This window comes from Rhinopithecus bieti, unplaced genomic scaffold, assembly GCF_001698545.2.
Source record: "Rhinopithecus bieti isolate Rb0 unplaced genomic scaffold, ASM169854v2 scaffold_662, whole genome shotgun sequence".
NCBI lineage: Eukaryota > Metazoa > Chordata > Mammalia > Primates > Cercopithecidae > Rhinopithecus > Rhinopithecus bieti.
The window spans coordinates 1,165,934-1,180,244 of record NW_016803231.1 but is presented as its reverse complement, the minus strand read 5'-3'; the positions used below and the strand labels follow the sequence as shown (position 1 = coordinate 1,180,244).

General features: G+C 53.3%; 1 protein-coding gene across 2 annotated transcripts in view; it reads left to right on the top strand.

Moving 5' to 3' along the window:
* LINGO1 (leucine rich repeat and Ig domain containing 1) overlaps positions 1-14,311 on the top strand; it is a 184,592-nt gene that overhangs the window by 92,685 nt on the left and 77,596 nt on the right. For both annotated transcript variants that reach the window (XR_001885217.1, XM_017870451.1), the window contains exon 3: positions 11,393-11,574. The gene's annotated coding sequence lies outside the window, so the exon portion shown is untranslated. The remainder of the gene's footprint in view (positions 1-11,392; positions 11,575-14,311) is intronic.

Sequence of the window (14,311 nt, the reverse complement as noted above, 5' to 3'; positions counted from 1 at the left end):
CCCAAACTCCTGGCCCCGTGCAAGCTCTCTTAGTCCATTTATGTGTTACTCTAAGGGAATACCTGAGGCTGGGTAATTTATAAAGAAAAGGAGTATGTTTGGATCATGGTTCTGCAGGCTGTACAAGCATGGTGCTGGCATCTGCATCGGGGAGGGGGCCTCAGGGAGCTTCCACTCATGGCAGACAGCGAAGGGGAGCTGGAATCGCATGACAAGAGGAAGGAAGTGAGGGAGCCGTGGGTGGAGGTAGGTGCCAGGCTCTTTTTAACAATCAGTTCTCATGGGAACGAATAGAGTGAGAACTTGTTACTCCTTAGGGGGCAAGAACGGCACCAAACCATTCATAAATGATCTGCCCCCATGACCCAAACATCTTCCACCAGGCCCCACCTCCAACACGGGGGGGTCACGTTTCAGCATGCTCTTTGGAGGTGACAAATACCCAAACTACATCACAAGCCTTCTTGGGCCCCTTGATCAACTTGGGGCCTCCTGGGTTCCCACCCAGCCAGGGAGGTGTGATGCTTTGGGGCAGGAATTGGGTGAGAAGAAAGCTGCTGGAAGCCAAAGAAGAGACCTCTCTCATTCTCCCCTGCCTCTTTTCTCCTCATCTCCTCAGCCTGCCAGACCACCTTGGCCCTGGGCTTGGGACGACCTGCAGCCACTGAGAGGAGACCCAGGAAGGGTTCCCCCAAAAGACCCCCCAGGCCTGTTGGTTATGTTTGAGATGCACCCCAACTCCTGTGTCATTCACCTTTCAGCCTTTGGCATCTCCTTGTCCTTTAGAACCAGACAGTGCTAGGTGTGCATCCTAGCTCTGTCATTTCCCCTGTCCTTGGGCAAGGAACATAGGCCTCAGAGCCTCAGTTTCCTCATCTGTCAAGTGGGAATAAGAACACCTATCCCACAGTGTGCGGTTTCAGTGTAGGAGTATGCATAGCAGAGGACATTGCCGCTTTTCTCCTGCCCCGGTCCCTCTTCCATGGTGATGCTGACCTCCCACCCACCCCTACCTGTTTAGACCAAAGGCTGAAGCCTGGCACATGGGTGAGGTTGTCCTGTGGAAGGCAGGAAGAGGGAGGCTGCAAGTAGCAGGCCGCACATAGCACCAGTGTTTTTAACACTGTGAGGGGACCAAGCTGAGCTGCTGCAGCTATCCTTAACCCCTGACCTTGCTGCCTCTGGCTTGGTTCTGGAAGATTCCCTCCCCAACCCACCCCTGCTCACCCAGGTTTAGCAGGAGCAGCTACTTGCAGTGATGTGAAAAACACTTGGAGTAATACAACTCGGAGACTTTGACCACTGGTAACACCGACCCCACCTACCACCCTGCCTGCAGCTGGCCCAAGGCTTAGACCCCAGTCACCCCCTCCACCAGCCAGTCCGCCCAAACTAAGAGTTTAGGAGGGTCAGGTTTGGCTTCACCTCTCCCTCTGTTTCTCTGAGCACAGAGTACTCACACAGAGTCTGGCACAAGGTATGTGCCCAAAATGCTTTACCTATTAGTAGCAGTAGTAGTAAGAGTTGTTGTCATCATAGTAGAGCAGTCCCATTTCACAGAGGGGCTAGGTGAGGCCCACACAGTTGAAAAGCTGCCACCTCTGTGGAATCTTCCCAGCTCTGCCCCTTCTCCCAAAGTAGGCAACTCCTTTTGACTTTTTTCAATTTCTCTGCAATGCTCTTGTTAGGGGAGAGCTTGGTAGACAGTGGGATAGATTTCAAGGTGGGGAGAGGTGTGTTGAGGGGAGCAGCTCTCAGGGCTGAAGGTGCCCTGAGGAGGCCTAGAGCAGGTTTGATGGGCAGGAGGCCGATCTGCCCAGGGACCCTCTACCTGGGAGTGCCCTGCCCTCAGCCCTCCCCTCTGCTGGCTCCCCAGCTGCCTCCTGAAAGACTGAGAATACTATCGTGTGTGGTGACAGCAGGACCTCTGCCACCCCTGTTACCTTGACCTCTGCTGATTCCTTTCCTGCCCCCTGTGGTGTCTGCCAAGTCCTTCCTCTCAGCCCCTTCCCTACCGGGTCCAATGGGCAGAATTCTGGCCTGGTCATATTGCTAACAGCTGGTTAGCAGGTAAACTCAGCCCATAAAGTTAATTGAGCCCTTAGTGTGTTTGAGACACGGGGAATGATGAGGACTGGGCTCTAAGGGGTCCTGTCACCAGGGAGGTGGAGGGGGGAAATGATGGTTAGTATGTGCTTACTGTGCGCAGAGATGACAGCTAGTATGCACTTATTGTGTGTGGGCATGATGGTTAATATGTGCTTACTGTGTGCGGATGACAGTTAGCATGTGCTAACTGTGTGCATGGATGATGGTTAGTATGCGCTTACTGTGTGCAGATGATGGTTGGTATGTGCTTACTGTGTGTGGGGATGATGGTTGGTATGTGCTTACTGTGTGTGAGGATGATGGTTGGTATGTGCTTACTGTGTGTGGGGATGATGGTTGGTATGTGCTTACTGTGTGTGCGGATGATGGTTGGTATGTGCTTACTGTGTGTGGGGATGATGGTTGGTATGTGCTTACTGTGTGTGCGGATGATGGTTGGTATGTGCTTACTGTGTGTGGGGATGATGGTTGGTATGTGCTTACTGTGTGTGCGGATGATGGTTGGTATGTGCTTACTGTGTGTGGGGATGATGGTTGGTATGTGCTTACTGTGTGTGCGGATGATGGTTGGTATGTGCTTACTGTGTGTGGGGATGATGGTTGGTATGTGCTTACTGTGTGTGAGGATGATGGTTGGTATGTGCTTACTGTGTGTGGGGATGATGGTTGGTATGTGCTTACTGTGTGTGGGGATGATGGTTGGTATGCGCTTACTGTGTATGGGGATGATGGTTGGTATGCGCTTACTGTGTGTGGGAATGATGGTTAGTATGCGCTTACTGTGTGCAGGGGATGATGGTTGGTATGCGCTTACTGTGTGCGGGAATGATGGTTAGTATGTGCTTACTGTGTGCAGGGGATGATGGTTAGTATGCGCTTACTGTGTGTAGGGATGACGGTTAGTATGTACTTACTGTGTGCAGGGTCTGGGCTAGTGCTTTCCTGACCATCAGTGAGGTGGGAGCCACCCCAGTTTGCTGATGAAGAGAGGGGGGCCCAGGGAAGCAAGGGGACTACCAAGGTCCTCAGCAGTGAATGCTAATGTTGGGGGTAAATAGGGCTGGACTTGGGGGAACGGAGAGAAAGAGTTGACCAGCAGCTCCTGTCCTGGCAGTGTGAGTGAGCTCAGGAGGCAGTCAGGCTGCCCTTGGTCTGTCCTGACACATCCCTGGGCCCTTGGGAGCCACCTCCGAGGAAGTTCTTCCTTCTCTTGGCTCCTTAGCCCCCTATTTAGCACAGAGCAGCCTGAGGCCACTGCACGGGGCACCCACTAGGGCAGTCCAGAGGCCTGCTGTCGTCCGGAGGGACTCAGGGACTCTGCCTCCACCTCTCCCCTCTCCCTGCAAGCACTTTCGAGGAGGCAGCCCCACTCCCAATCCTCCTGCTGTGCTCACCCGACCCTTCTCACCCTCTGGCCATACCCACAGTCTGCTGGGCCTAACGGCCCTGCCATTCCTGATCTGTGTCCACTCACCCTTTCCAGCCTCCAGCCCGTGGAAGTCAGCCTTTCCCCCGCCCCACCGACTGTGCTTCCTTCCACCCTGCTATGTCTCTCGGGTTTCCCATGCCCACCTTGGAGGAAGAGGTACTTCTCCTCCAGACGGAGGCTCATCCCTGCCCTGGAGGGCCATGAGCCAGCCCCACTGTCAGGCATTCCCTTTCCACAGCTCCTGCTTGGCGTATGACCCCACCCCTTCCCCAAATATGAAGGGCATCTGGGTTCCCAAACCAGTAGCAGGTCCTGGTCACCCCTGTGGAACTCGGGCAACATCTGTGAGTCTTAGTTTTTCCTTGTGTTGGGTGGGCCAGAATGGTGCCTGGAACGTAGTAGGCACTCAACACATGCTTGTTGAATTAATGGACTAAGTAAGCAATGAATTCCTGGCCTGGCTGCCTCACCTGAGTGTTGTGCAGATCAAAGTAACTAATGGATTTTTTACAGAGTTAAAGATGCTGTTTGGACAGAAGGCGTGGGGGATGCTCAGTGGGACGCTGGCACTGTGGATTATAACCGCCGCCCTCACTTTGCAGTTTCCACCTCCCAGATCCCTCCCTCATCCACCCTCTCTCTATTGCTGTACCCCACCTCTCCCCTGGCCACTGCCTCATTCCTAACTCACTTCCTCCTGTCCTTCCGCCTGCCTGAAATCCATCCTCCCCCAGGTGGCAGCTGGAATGATGTTTCTGAAGCACGAATCCAGACCCTGGGTACTCTCCACTTAGAACTTCAGGCTCCTGCTGGCTCCTAGAATAAGAGCTCCACCCTGTGTGGTGCCTGCTAGGCCCTGCCTGAAGGAAGGGGCGGTCTCCCTCTCCAGCCCCTGGGCTTTGTCACTGGGGTAGTCTGCGGTGCCCTTCCCCACTACTTCCAAACCCAACTCGTTTTCCTTTAATAACCCTTCAAAGATCCTTTCACCCTGGAAGCCTTTCCCAAACCCCAGCCCTGGATCAGATGCCCCCTACCCTGTTTCCACAGCCCCTCAGGCTCCCGCTCTCACACAGCCCCCGAGTTGTCATCTCTCACCTTCCTGCACTCCACCCCACACCCTGCTCAGGTGTGTTTGTACCCTTAGTTCACAGAAAGCATTAGAGGGCATTTGCTGAATAAACGAGTGAGTGAATGAGTGAACTGGCAGCTCCCCCAGGCTGTGGGAACTCTGGGCTGGACCTCTGGGCCTACTGAGGGGAGTGGGTAACACAGTGTGCTTCTGACCTGTCCTGGAGGTGGCTTCCTTTCTGTGTGTCCCACTGGGCTCTAGGCATCTTGCCCTGGAATTGTCCCCACCCGCAGGCCCTGCAATAGCAGTGGCTGCATCTGCAGCAAGGGGTTCTGAACCATTCCAGGGATTCACTACAGGTTGAGGGTGGCACAGGAGCCCTGAGAACAGTCTGGGGTCTGCAGAACCTTGTCACCTGGTACCCTGATCCCCACCCTGCCACCATCATCTGACCCTCATGCCCACACACACAGGTCAGTTCTGCCCCCGCCTGACCCCCAAGACCTTTCCTAGCCTGAACTGCTCCAGCCCCTACACTGCCCTGCACCAGGAACCTGGCACTGAGCCCCGGCTCTATTGCCCAGGCTGGAATGCAGTGGCATGATCACAGCTCACTGCAGCCTCAAGCTCCTGCCCACCTCTCTGCTCCTCTGACCTGGCCCCAAGCCCTGCCTTGTGCGTTAGCCAGTCCTGCTGATGGTTCAGCTATTACCCTGCTCTTGCAGACCCCTGTCCTGGGATTTCTGGCTTCCTGGCCCAGCTACCCTGGTGCTGATTGCCTTCCCATGAGTGTCACCCCTCTGTGGGCCCCACCCATGCCTGTGGTGCCACCCTAACCCCTGCCTCCAAGCCCGCAAATTGGGGCAGGCCCGGGTGCCCAGTTCTGAGTGTGTGGGTGGGGGTTTGGAAGATGAGGAGGGGTCCGTTCTGCTCAGGGGGATCTCCTAAAACTGAGGCTCCTACTCAGCCACTGGAAACGGAGGTCCTGGAGGTGGGGTTCTGGCTGTAGGTGACCAGGGTGGGAGACACCCTGAGATGGGGGCAGGAAAGATTTCCTGGAAGAGGTGGTGGTGCCCTGGGTGAGCCAGTGAGGATGAGGAGGACGGGGGGCCCTCCGCGGTGGGCAGAGCAAGATGTCCACTCTGTGCTGGGCTCCATGCCAGCCTCATGCTCACCCCCGGCACGGCCAGCCTTCAGGCGGGTATTATTAGCTCCATCTAACAGACAGGAAAACAGAGATTCCAAGAGGCTCAGAGACTTGCCTGGGGTCACCTGGCTGACCAGTGGCGTTGTCAGGCTTACACCCGGGTCTGGCATCATTCCAGGCTCGTATGGAGGGAGGAAGGGAAGAGTCCGGGGAGGAAGGAAGGGAGGCGGGCACCCGCCACAAACATCAAAGCAGCTGCTGGCTGTGACTCTCCAGGGTGGGGGTGTGGGACTGGGTTGGCTTTCTGAGTCGGTCCTGTTCCCCCCGCCCCACCGTGGGAGAGCCCTCACGATGCGAGGTTCCCACCGCCCCCTCCCTGGAGAGGCCGGCAGTTTGCCTCTTCAGAGGATAATTCCCCATTATACAGAGATATTTAGCCTAATAGAAGCCGACAGATCATTCAGGGCAGTAATGTACTCCGGCTTCAAGCGTGTAGTTTCCTCAGCCTGAACTCCCAGATTAAAGGCTCCTTGCCCAGCCCGCCCCGTGCCGGTGCCTGTGACCTTGACTGCAATGATGGGGTAGGTTTTTCCCTCCCTCCTTCTCTCCTCCTCCCTTGCTAGTTTCCACCTCCCTCCCTTTCTCTCTCTTCAAAAGAAAAAAAAAAAGATATTTTTCTTCGAAAATGTTCAGTGGAAAGGCTGTTGCTTAAACCTTGCATGCTCTCGGGATAGGCTGATGGTGCTGGGCTGCCAGCTGGCCTCGGGAACACCTGGCCAGCCCAGAGGTCAGCCACAGATCGGCCGGCATGGTGGGCAGCCTGGGCAGCTGAACACTCCAGCCAGGCTGGGGCAGGGAGAGGCTGGGCAGATGCCTTGCCCAGGGCCAGAGCTGGCCCCTCTACTCCCTCAACCCATTTCCCTGCCCCAGGACTGGCCCACAGGGGCCTGACCTGTGCCCTTCAATGAGTGGGGGATGCCTTTAATGACTGGGGAGCACTCTCAATGAGTGGGGGCTCCTTGGGCCTGGGCATCTGGGGATGAGCCCAGGGAACACTAGTGGCTAGATCTGAGGGGCAGATGGCACCAGGGTGGCCTTGCGGGCCTTGCATTGATCAGGAGGGTGGCTTCCAGAGCTGCCTTCTTCTGGCCCCTGCAGGGTTCCCCTGTCGATTCTGCTGTTTCTGCTGCTCTCTTTGTCCTTTCTTTGTCTCACCTTCTCCCTCTCACCCCACAACCGCCGCCTCTCTCTGCCTCCCCCTGCCCACCCCATCTGCTCACTGGGCTGCCTCTTCGAACTGCCTGGCACTTCCACGAGGCAGCAGGGAGCAGGGGACAGCACCGGATCTTTGGAATCAGTCAGCCCTGGGTTCAAATTCTGGCTCCAGCACTTACAAACTGTTTCTTTCCATTTAATATTTTGAATTTGGACAAGTTCTTTCATCTATCCAAGCTTTCACTGCCTCACCTGAAGAGTGAGATGCTCCCACTTGGCCCTCAAGACTATCCTGGGGTCTGTCAGGGCAAACTGCTTGTCAAAAATTAAAAAACAAAAGATTATCCCGAGTGTTCAGTGTATGATGTAGTGCCAGTAGGTGGCAGCTTCCCCACCTGGCAATCCCAGGCCCCCTGGGGAGACCCTACCTCCTGACACTCCTACCTGCCCAGGTGCCCTCTCTACCTGTCTGGTAGGAAAGGGGAAGGTGGTCAGAAGGTGGTCAGGTGGGTTCTGGTTGCCCCTGGGCCACAGCAGCGGTAGGTGTAGGGGAAGAATGACGCCTCATGGGAGGGACCCTACTTTATTTCATTTCTGGGCAAAGCCTAGTATTTGATACTGCTCTAATTTGAAGGAACCAATTTAAGGGGCTGTGGTAAAACCACCAGGGGTAAAGGGGACAGAGTGGAGGATCAGGGCCTGTGTAACCAGGGGGGAAATCTTCTAGGCTGAGACCCCCTTCCAAGTTTTGGGGCAGAGGGCAAAGAGTGCCTCTAACCTCCAGGGATGGGAGTCTTGGCAGCTGAATGGAAGCCTGGGTAGAGTGGGGAGATCCTGCATCTTCCGGGGCAGGGGTGCTGGGGTGACTGCTGGGGATGAGGGAGGAGAAGGTCCATAGGTGTGAGGCCACAGAGGGTGTGAGGCCACAGAGAATCTGAGGCTGATGTGCTGTGGAACCCTGGCTGATCCCACTCCCTTGCTGGGCCTATTTCCTCATCTGCTGGATTAGGCTGATCATGATGCCCTACCTGCCTCACAGTGCGGGCTATAGATCCAGGTAGAGAATCGGTGGGAGCCCTCTGTGATCTGTAAAGTCCTAATAATAATAATAATAATAATTAAATGCTGGACATTACCTTGCCTTCCCTTGACTCTCTATAACACCTGCTTCAATCCATGCAATCTAACCCTGATTCATGTATTGACAGAATTAAAGAAACTCATGGCAGAAATCAACCTCCCCTTTTAGTGCAAATATCCACCCAACACACAGGGTCCCCAGACCTCTACTTGCATACCTCCAGGGACAGGAAGCTCACTGCTTCTCATGCTGAACAGAGATCTGTCTCCCTGGAATCTTTTCTTCTTAGGCCTAGCTCTGCTGTCTGGACACACATGCCAAGTCCCTTCGTCAGGGACCAGAAGTCCTGATCAGGCCCCTGAGGCTTCTTGAGGGGTGGGGTCTGGTTGTGAAAGCAGTCCCTATCTATGGTAGAAGCTCTACGAGTCTTCCTTCATTACTCTCCTTTTCTTACCCCCACCCCCTCACATCCAACTCATCAACCAGTTGATTCTGCCACAACACACTGCCCGAATCTGTCTGTTTCCTCCCTCTCTGTGCCATCCCTCTGGTTAAGGCTGTCTCCTTGTCCTCGGGCGATTGTGACACTGGTCCTCTGCCCCAGGCCTGATGCCCTTGAGTTCAGTCTCCACTTGGCAGCTCCAGAGAACTGTTAACAACGAGGAAAACATCATAGCACTTCCCTAGTTAAAACCCTCCAGTTACTTTTCATTGCGTTTGGGATGAAATCCAAAGCCCTTACCCTGGCCCTCAGGGCCCCAGCCTCCTGCTGCAGCTTCATTTCCCACAGAATAAATTCCAATGTGGAAAGACCTTCCTTGCCCCTCTAGCTTGAGTAACCCACCAGCCCCAGCCCAAGTCTTCTCTTTCACATTACCAGGTTTTATGATTGTTATTGCCTGTCACTCTTTGGAATTATCTTGTTTATTTATTTGCTTATTTGTTTATCATCGGTTTCCCCTGTTCCCATGAGAGTACCAAACTTGTCTGTGTTGTACCCCAGTGAATCCTAGCCCCTATAAGATACCTAGCATATAGTAAGTGCCGAATAAGTATTTGATGCATGAATGAAAAATAACGCAGAAAACAAGAAATAGGAAGAAATAGCAGATGATGCCATTGTGGCTGTAGTAGCAGTTAATGATATGACAGTTTTGTGTGTGTGTGTGTATGTGTGTGCACACGTGCACATGGGTGTGTAAGCTGGGAATCACCTGCCCTTTTAATCACCTGGGCCTGAAGCACCGCATGCGTGGGAGACACACGTGTCCCTCTGGGCCGTGTTCATGCACACTCATAAGCACACACACAGGCATTTCGTGTTCAGTAGCAGTGTGACCTCTGGTGAAGTCTTTCGCCTTTTGGGCCTCCATTGCTCCACCTGTGGAATGGGGCTGGCTGGGGCTAGAGGCAGAGGCCTGGATGCCATGTGTCCTGAGTTTCAGTGCTTGCCGGTGGCTGGAGCACTGCAGGCAGCAGGGGCCCCGGAGGCGGGAGGGAGCCAGGAGGTGTTTATTGAAGTTTACCTCTGCCTAGGGCTGCTCCCTGCTGCCCTTGAAGGTGAGGATCTCACCCAGGCAGGAGGGAGTGGTCCCAGGTCAGGACATTGGCAGAAAAGCCTAGGGACATGAGTTTTGCTGCTGGGAGGTGTATTACATTCACAGTCGAGGTCTGTCGGATGCATCCGTGACTTCAATCTGATAAGTTTTCATTTTTGTTTGTGTGCTTGTTTTTTAAAAAAACCTTTTCCTTGCTACATTTATTTTACTTCTTGAACTTTTTCCGTTCAATTGCCATAAAAAAGATTTGCCATGAAATTAAAAAGGAGGAAAACTCTCCATCCGTGTTTCCACTCCTCCAGGCAACAGCCACTCCCTCTCTGCCCCCTTATCCTCTTCCTGTAATGACAGTACTAGACCTTGCAGAATATTTGGGAAGTAGAAGTGGCCCCAGGTTACTTAATCTCTCTGTGCCTCATTTTCCTTCTCCAAACAATAGAAGTAGTCGTTGTTCCTTCACCCAGTTTTACAGATTCCATGAGTTAACTTTTAATTTGTCAAGGGCTGAGGAAGGTTCCTGGCACTTAATAAGTATGATGTACATATGTGTTTACAAAAGACGAGTAAGTAAGAAGGAAAGGGCAGCCATAATGCTGCCATCATAGCACAAAGGGCAGCTGTAGAAGTCTGTCTTTGGCATCAGAAATCAAGGGTTCAAGCCCCACTCTGCCCACACTCTCCATGGAGCTAGGAGCACGCATGTGGTTGCTTTCTCTAAGCCCCCACTCCTCCTGTAAAGCGGGTCTGTAATCTGGACCCTACGATGCCGCAGCGTGGGTGAGGGTGACAGATGGGAGTGGGCCTCGTACACCCCGCAACCCAACCCCCACCTGCACCCATTTCTCAGTTTTCCACCTCATTATTGTCACGGAAACATTACTCAGCATCACTGCCGGCCTCTTCGTTGATCGTTTTTAATGGCTGTGTACTACTCTCTTGGCAGGGGTGCCGTGAATCACTCCGTCATCTCTATTGTGGAGTGTTTAGGCAGCCTGCAGTGTCTTGCTGTTATAAATAATGACTCTGTGCCCAAGAGGCTTCCCCTCTGAGCGAGAGTTTTCCGGGACAATCTCAGGACATTCATTGGGGCTGCTTTGCTAGGGGGGCTGAGTGAGGGTCCAGTGGCAGTGGCTGGAGGAGGCAGGTCCCTTCAAGGGTGGCCTGACACCCTTCCCCAGGGACATTCCCTTCCCCAGGGACAGCCCAACCCATGGCAGCATGGATATCAGGACAGCAGGACACTCTGCTAGTGATGAGCATGACGGGAAAACACAAGGCCGTGATGGGAAGGGCAGTGGGTACCATGGAGGATCAGGGCCAGGAGTTGGAGGAACTGTGTTTGCCTTTGCCACCCTCTCACTGTGTGACCTCGGGCAAATCCCTTCTTCTCTCTGGACCTCAGTTTTTCCCGTGTACTGTGGCCAGGAGGCAAGGGTTGATCCAGAGCTGTGTTGTCCAGTGTGGTAGCCACTGGTTACATGTGGCTGTTTAGATTTAAATGTAAATTAATTAAAATAAAACAAAATTAAAAATCAGTTTTTAATCACACTATTCACATTGCAATATCCACATGTGACGGTGGCTGCCGTATTGGACAGTGCAGAGGCAGAATATTGTCATCATGGTAGAAAGTTCTGTTGAACAGTGCTGGTCTAGAGATGCTTCCAGGGATCTTCCTTTGGTCTCACCTTCACCAAAGTGTGGCCACCATCTGTCCTACCTCCTGTACCCCTCGGGCCCCTTGTGAACCCTACCACTCACTCTTGTTTCTCTTCCTTTCTAGGGATCTTATGACCATGACCTGGCTACCTTGAGTCTGCGGGGCTACACAGCCTTCAGCCTGCATCTCCAGGGCTCTGACTCTATCCAGCTCCTGGACCAGCTCCCAAGTCTACTCCTGACCACAGTCTGGGCCAAGGGGACTCCTCAAGCTTTGGGACCCAGCAGGACACAGCAGCAGTCAGGGTAGGTGGCATCCCCCGTCTACCCATTCCCTGGCTCCTGGGGATATCCAAGCCTTCTTGGTCCCCAGAGCAAAAGGGATACCTTTCTGCACAATATATCTGTCAGGATCCCTTTGATTGTAAGTAGCAAAAAACGAAAACTAAAACAAACCCTATTTCATTCAAATGAAGTTATCAGCTCATGTAACCAAAGTGTTTGGTGGTAACATGGGCTTCAGGCAGGGCTTGATCCAGTGGTTCAAATGGTGCAACCAGAACCTGGTTTTTGTCTGTATTCCTTCATTCTTCTCCTTGATGATGGTTCCATGCTTAGTGGCATTTGGCATGACATAGTCAAAAGATGCCTGGCAGCAGTTTCTGGGGTAATATGCTTCTAGGTTTAGATCTAGGGTTGGGGGGGGAGACAAAATCTTCCCTGATAGAACAAATAAAAGTCCTCAAGTTGATCTCAGGGTCCTATTGGCAGCATTCAGCTCATTCTGAACCTTTAACTGAGTCCACAGGACTTAGAAACACTGATGGGCTGAGGGTCAGGGTCTGTCCTTCCCCAACCATGTGACCAGGAATGAGGGGTGAGTGTTTCCCAAAGGAATCTTGGGATCCTGCTGACAGGAGAAGGGAGACTCCTCCCCAACTAGGGAAGGCAAATAACAAATAATCATTCTAGATGGTGTCATAGATGGATGTGGACGTGCTGTGTGTCCTTGGACAAATGTCTATGCCTCTCTGAGCTTGAGTTTTCTCACCTGATAATGAACCTCACCTGGCAGTGCTGAGAGAACTACCTGAGATGATGTACAGAAAGGACTGACATCTGGCAGTTTCTCAGTAAATCCTTGTTCCCTTCCCCTTCTTGCTTCCCTCTCCAGGAAGTTTGGGACATCGCCGGTTTGGTTTTTCTGTTTCTTTCCTTTTTTTGAACTTGGAAGGAGCTGCCAGGGTGTATTGTTGATCAGAATCCTTACAGGCAGAGCCTGAGACAAGGATTTGCGTACAGCTGTATTGAGGGCATGGGCATACAGCTGTATTGAGGGCATACAGCTGTATTGAGGGCAGGGCCTCAGGGAAAGGGAGGAAGAGAAGAGATTGGGGTAGGAATGATAGCACAGGCAAAGTTGGGCCTTAGGCTGGTCCAGGGAACCCTGGAGCATAATTCACCCACAGAATTACCCTTCCCACCCCCCACAAGGAGGTCAGGCTTTTGGGCCCCTGTATCAATCAGTCATTGGCAGTGAGCCACCCTTGGGAGGGCCTGGATTGCCCAGGTGAGGTGGCCCCCATTTGTGGAGGGCAGTTCTCTAGAAAAGGGGGAGCATTGAGCTGCAGCAGCCCACCCTCTGGGCAGCTGGGGAACAGAGTGATGCACTGGCCATAGAGGGCATCTGGGCAGCCCACCCTTTAGCACAGGGAGGCGGAGCCTGTGTCCCAGCCTGGCCAGTTCTGGACCTCCTGAGTGTGTTGTCTCCTCTGGTTTTTGCTCCTCCTGCCCCAGGGTGCCGGTGCCTTCTACCATAGGGGGCTGGCTGCCAGCCTGGGGGCTGGTGATGGTATGGGACCTTGGCCCCTCCTTTGGAGAAACCTCTTCCACACCCAGGCTCTGCACTTGCCCTCCACCTCTGCTGCTTCTCCTCTAGTAATTCCTCTTCTCTCCTCTGAACCTTCACCTACAGTTCCCCCAGCCCGTGGTTTTCTGCATTAGTCCATCTTCCAGCTCCACCCTTTTCACAGATGAAAGACCAAGACCCAGTGTGCATTTCCTCATTCATACTCTGCTGGTCACTGCATCCCAGCACCGAAGTGCGTTGCTGTCTTTGTCTTGACTGCCAGGAAGCTCATAGTCTGTTTGTGGCCCATTTCTGATAAGTGCCCAGGATGCTGTGGCATGCAGTTGCTTAATAACCTTGTCTCTGGCTTCTTCTTTATCATTTTTGCTTTGTCCTGTTTTCTTCCTGTTTTTCAGCATGTGCTGCTTCTGTTGTTCTCAGCAGCCTCCAATTCTTTTGGAGGGAGGTGGGGTATAAATAACCAACAGTGGTGGGAAACGAAGCATTCAGTACGGACTGCAGCCAAATGCTGGGCCCTTGCCTTCCTAGGGGCAGCTGGGGTTGGGGGATCTCCCCCAGGCCCAGGGCTGAGCCTGTCCCCAAGGAACACTGAAGCCTGCCACGGTGACCCCAGTACAGTGCTCACTCTGCCCTCTGAGGTTCGGGACTAGCATTGTTCTGCTGCCCGCCCTCTTCCCTCCCTCTCCCCATCTTATCAGAAGCTAATGAAAGAGGCTGGGAAACCCAATCCTCTGGTAATTACATTTACTTAACGGGTATTCAAGTGGAGTAATGAGAAGTTTAATGCAGTGATTAGATTTTTCTTTAATTAATTAAAATGAGAGCCATGTGTCTTGCCAGCACACCAACTTGACCCTCTGCTTGAGAGTAGCAGAGACAGTGGGGGGCTTGGCTGGGTGGGTGGGGGGCTCAGGGACAGGTGCCACCTCCTGCCCTGGCTCTGCTGTCTTCAGAGGCAAGCCCAGCTCTGATGCCCATCCAGGCCAGTCTCTGAATTGGCCCTTGTTTCCGAGGTTTGTAAGTAAGTAGGCCTGGGTCAAACCTGGGTCACCCAGGGCCAGGGTTCCAACAGCCCATGCCCTCGGAGAGCTGAAAACTGAACCAGGATGGAGGTTTCAGACAGGAGAGTCAGCAAGCGTGGCTTGAAAGCAAGGAGCCGCTGGGCTGAGCCTG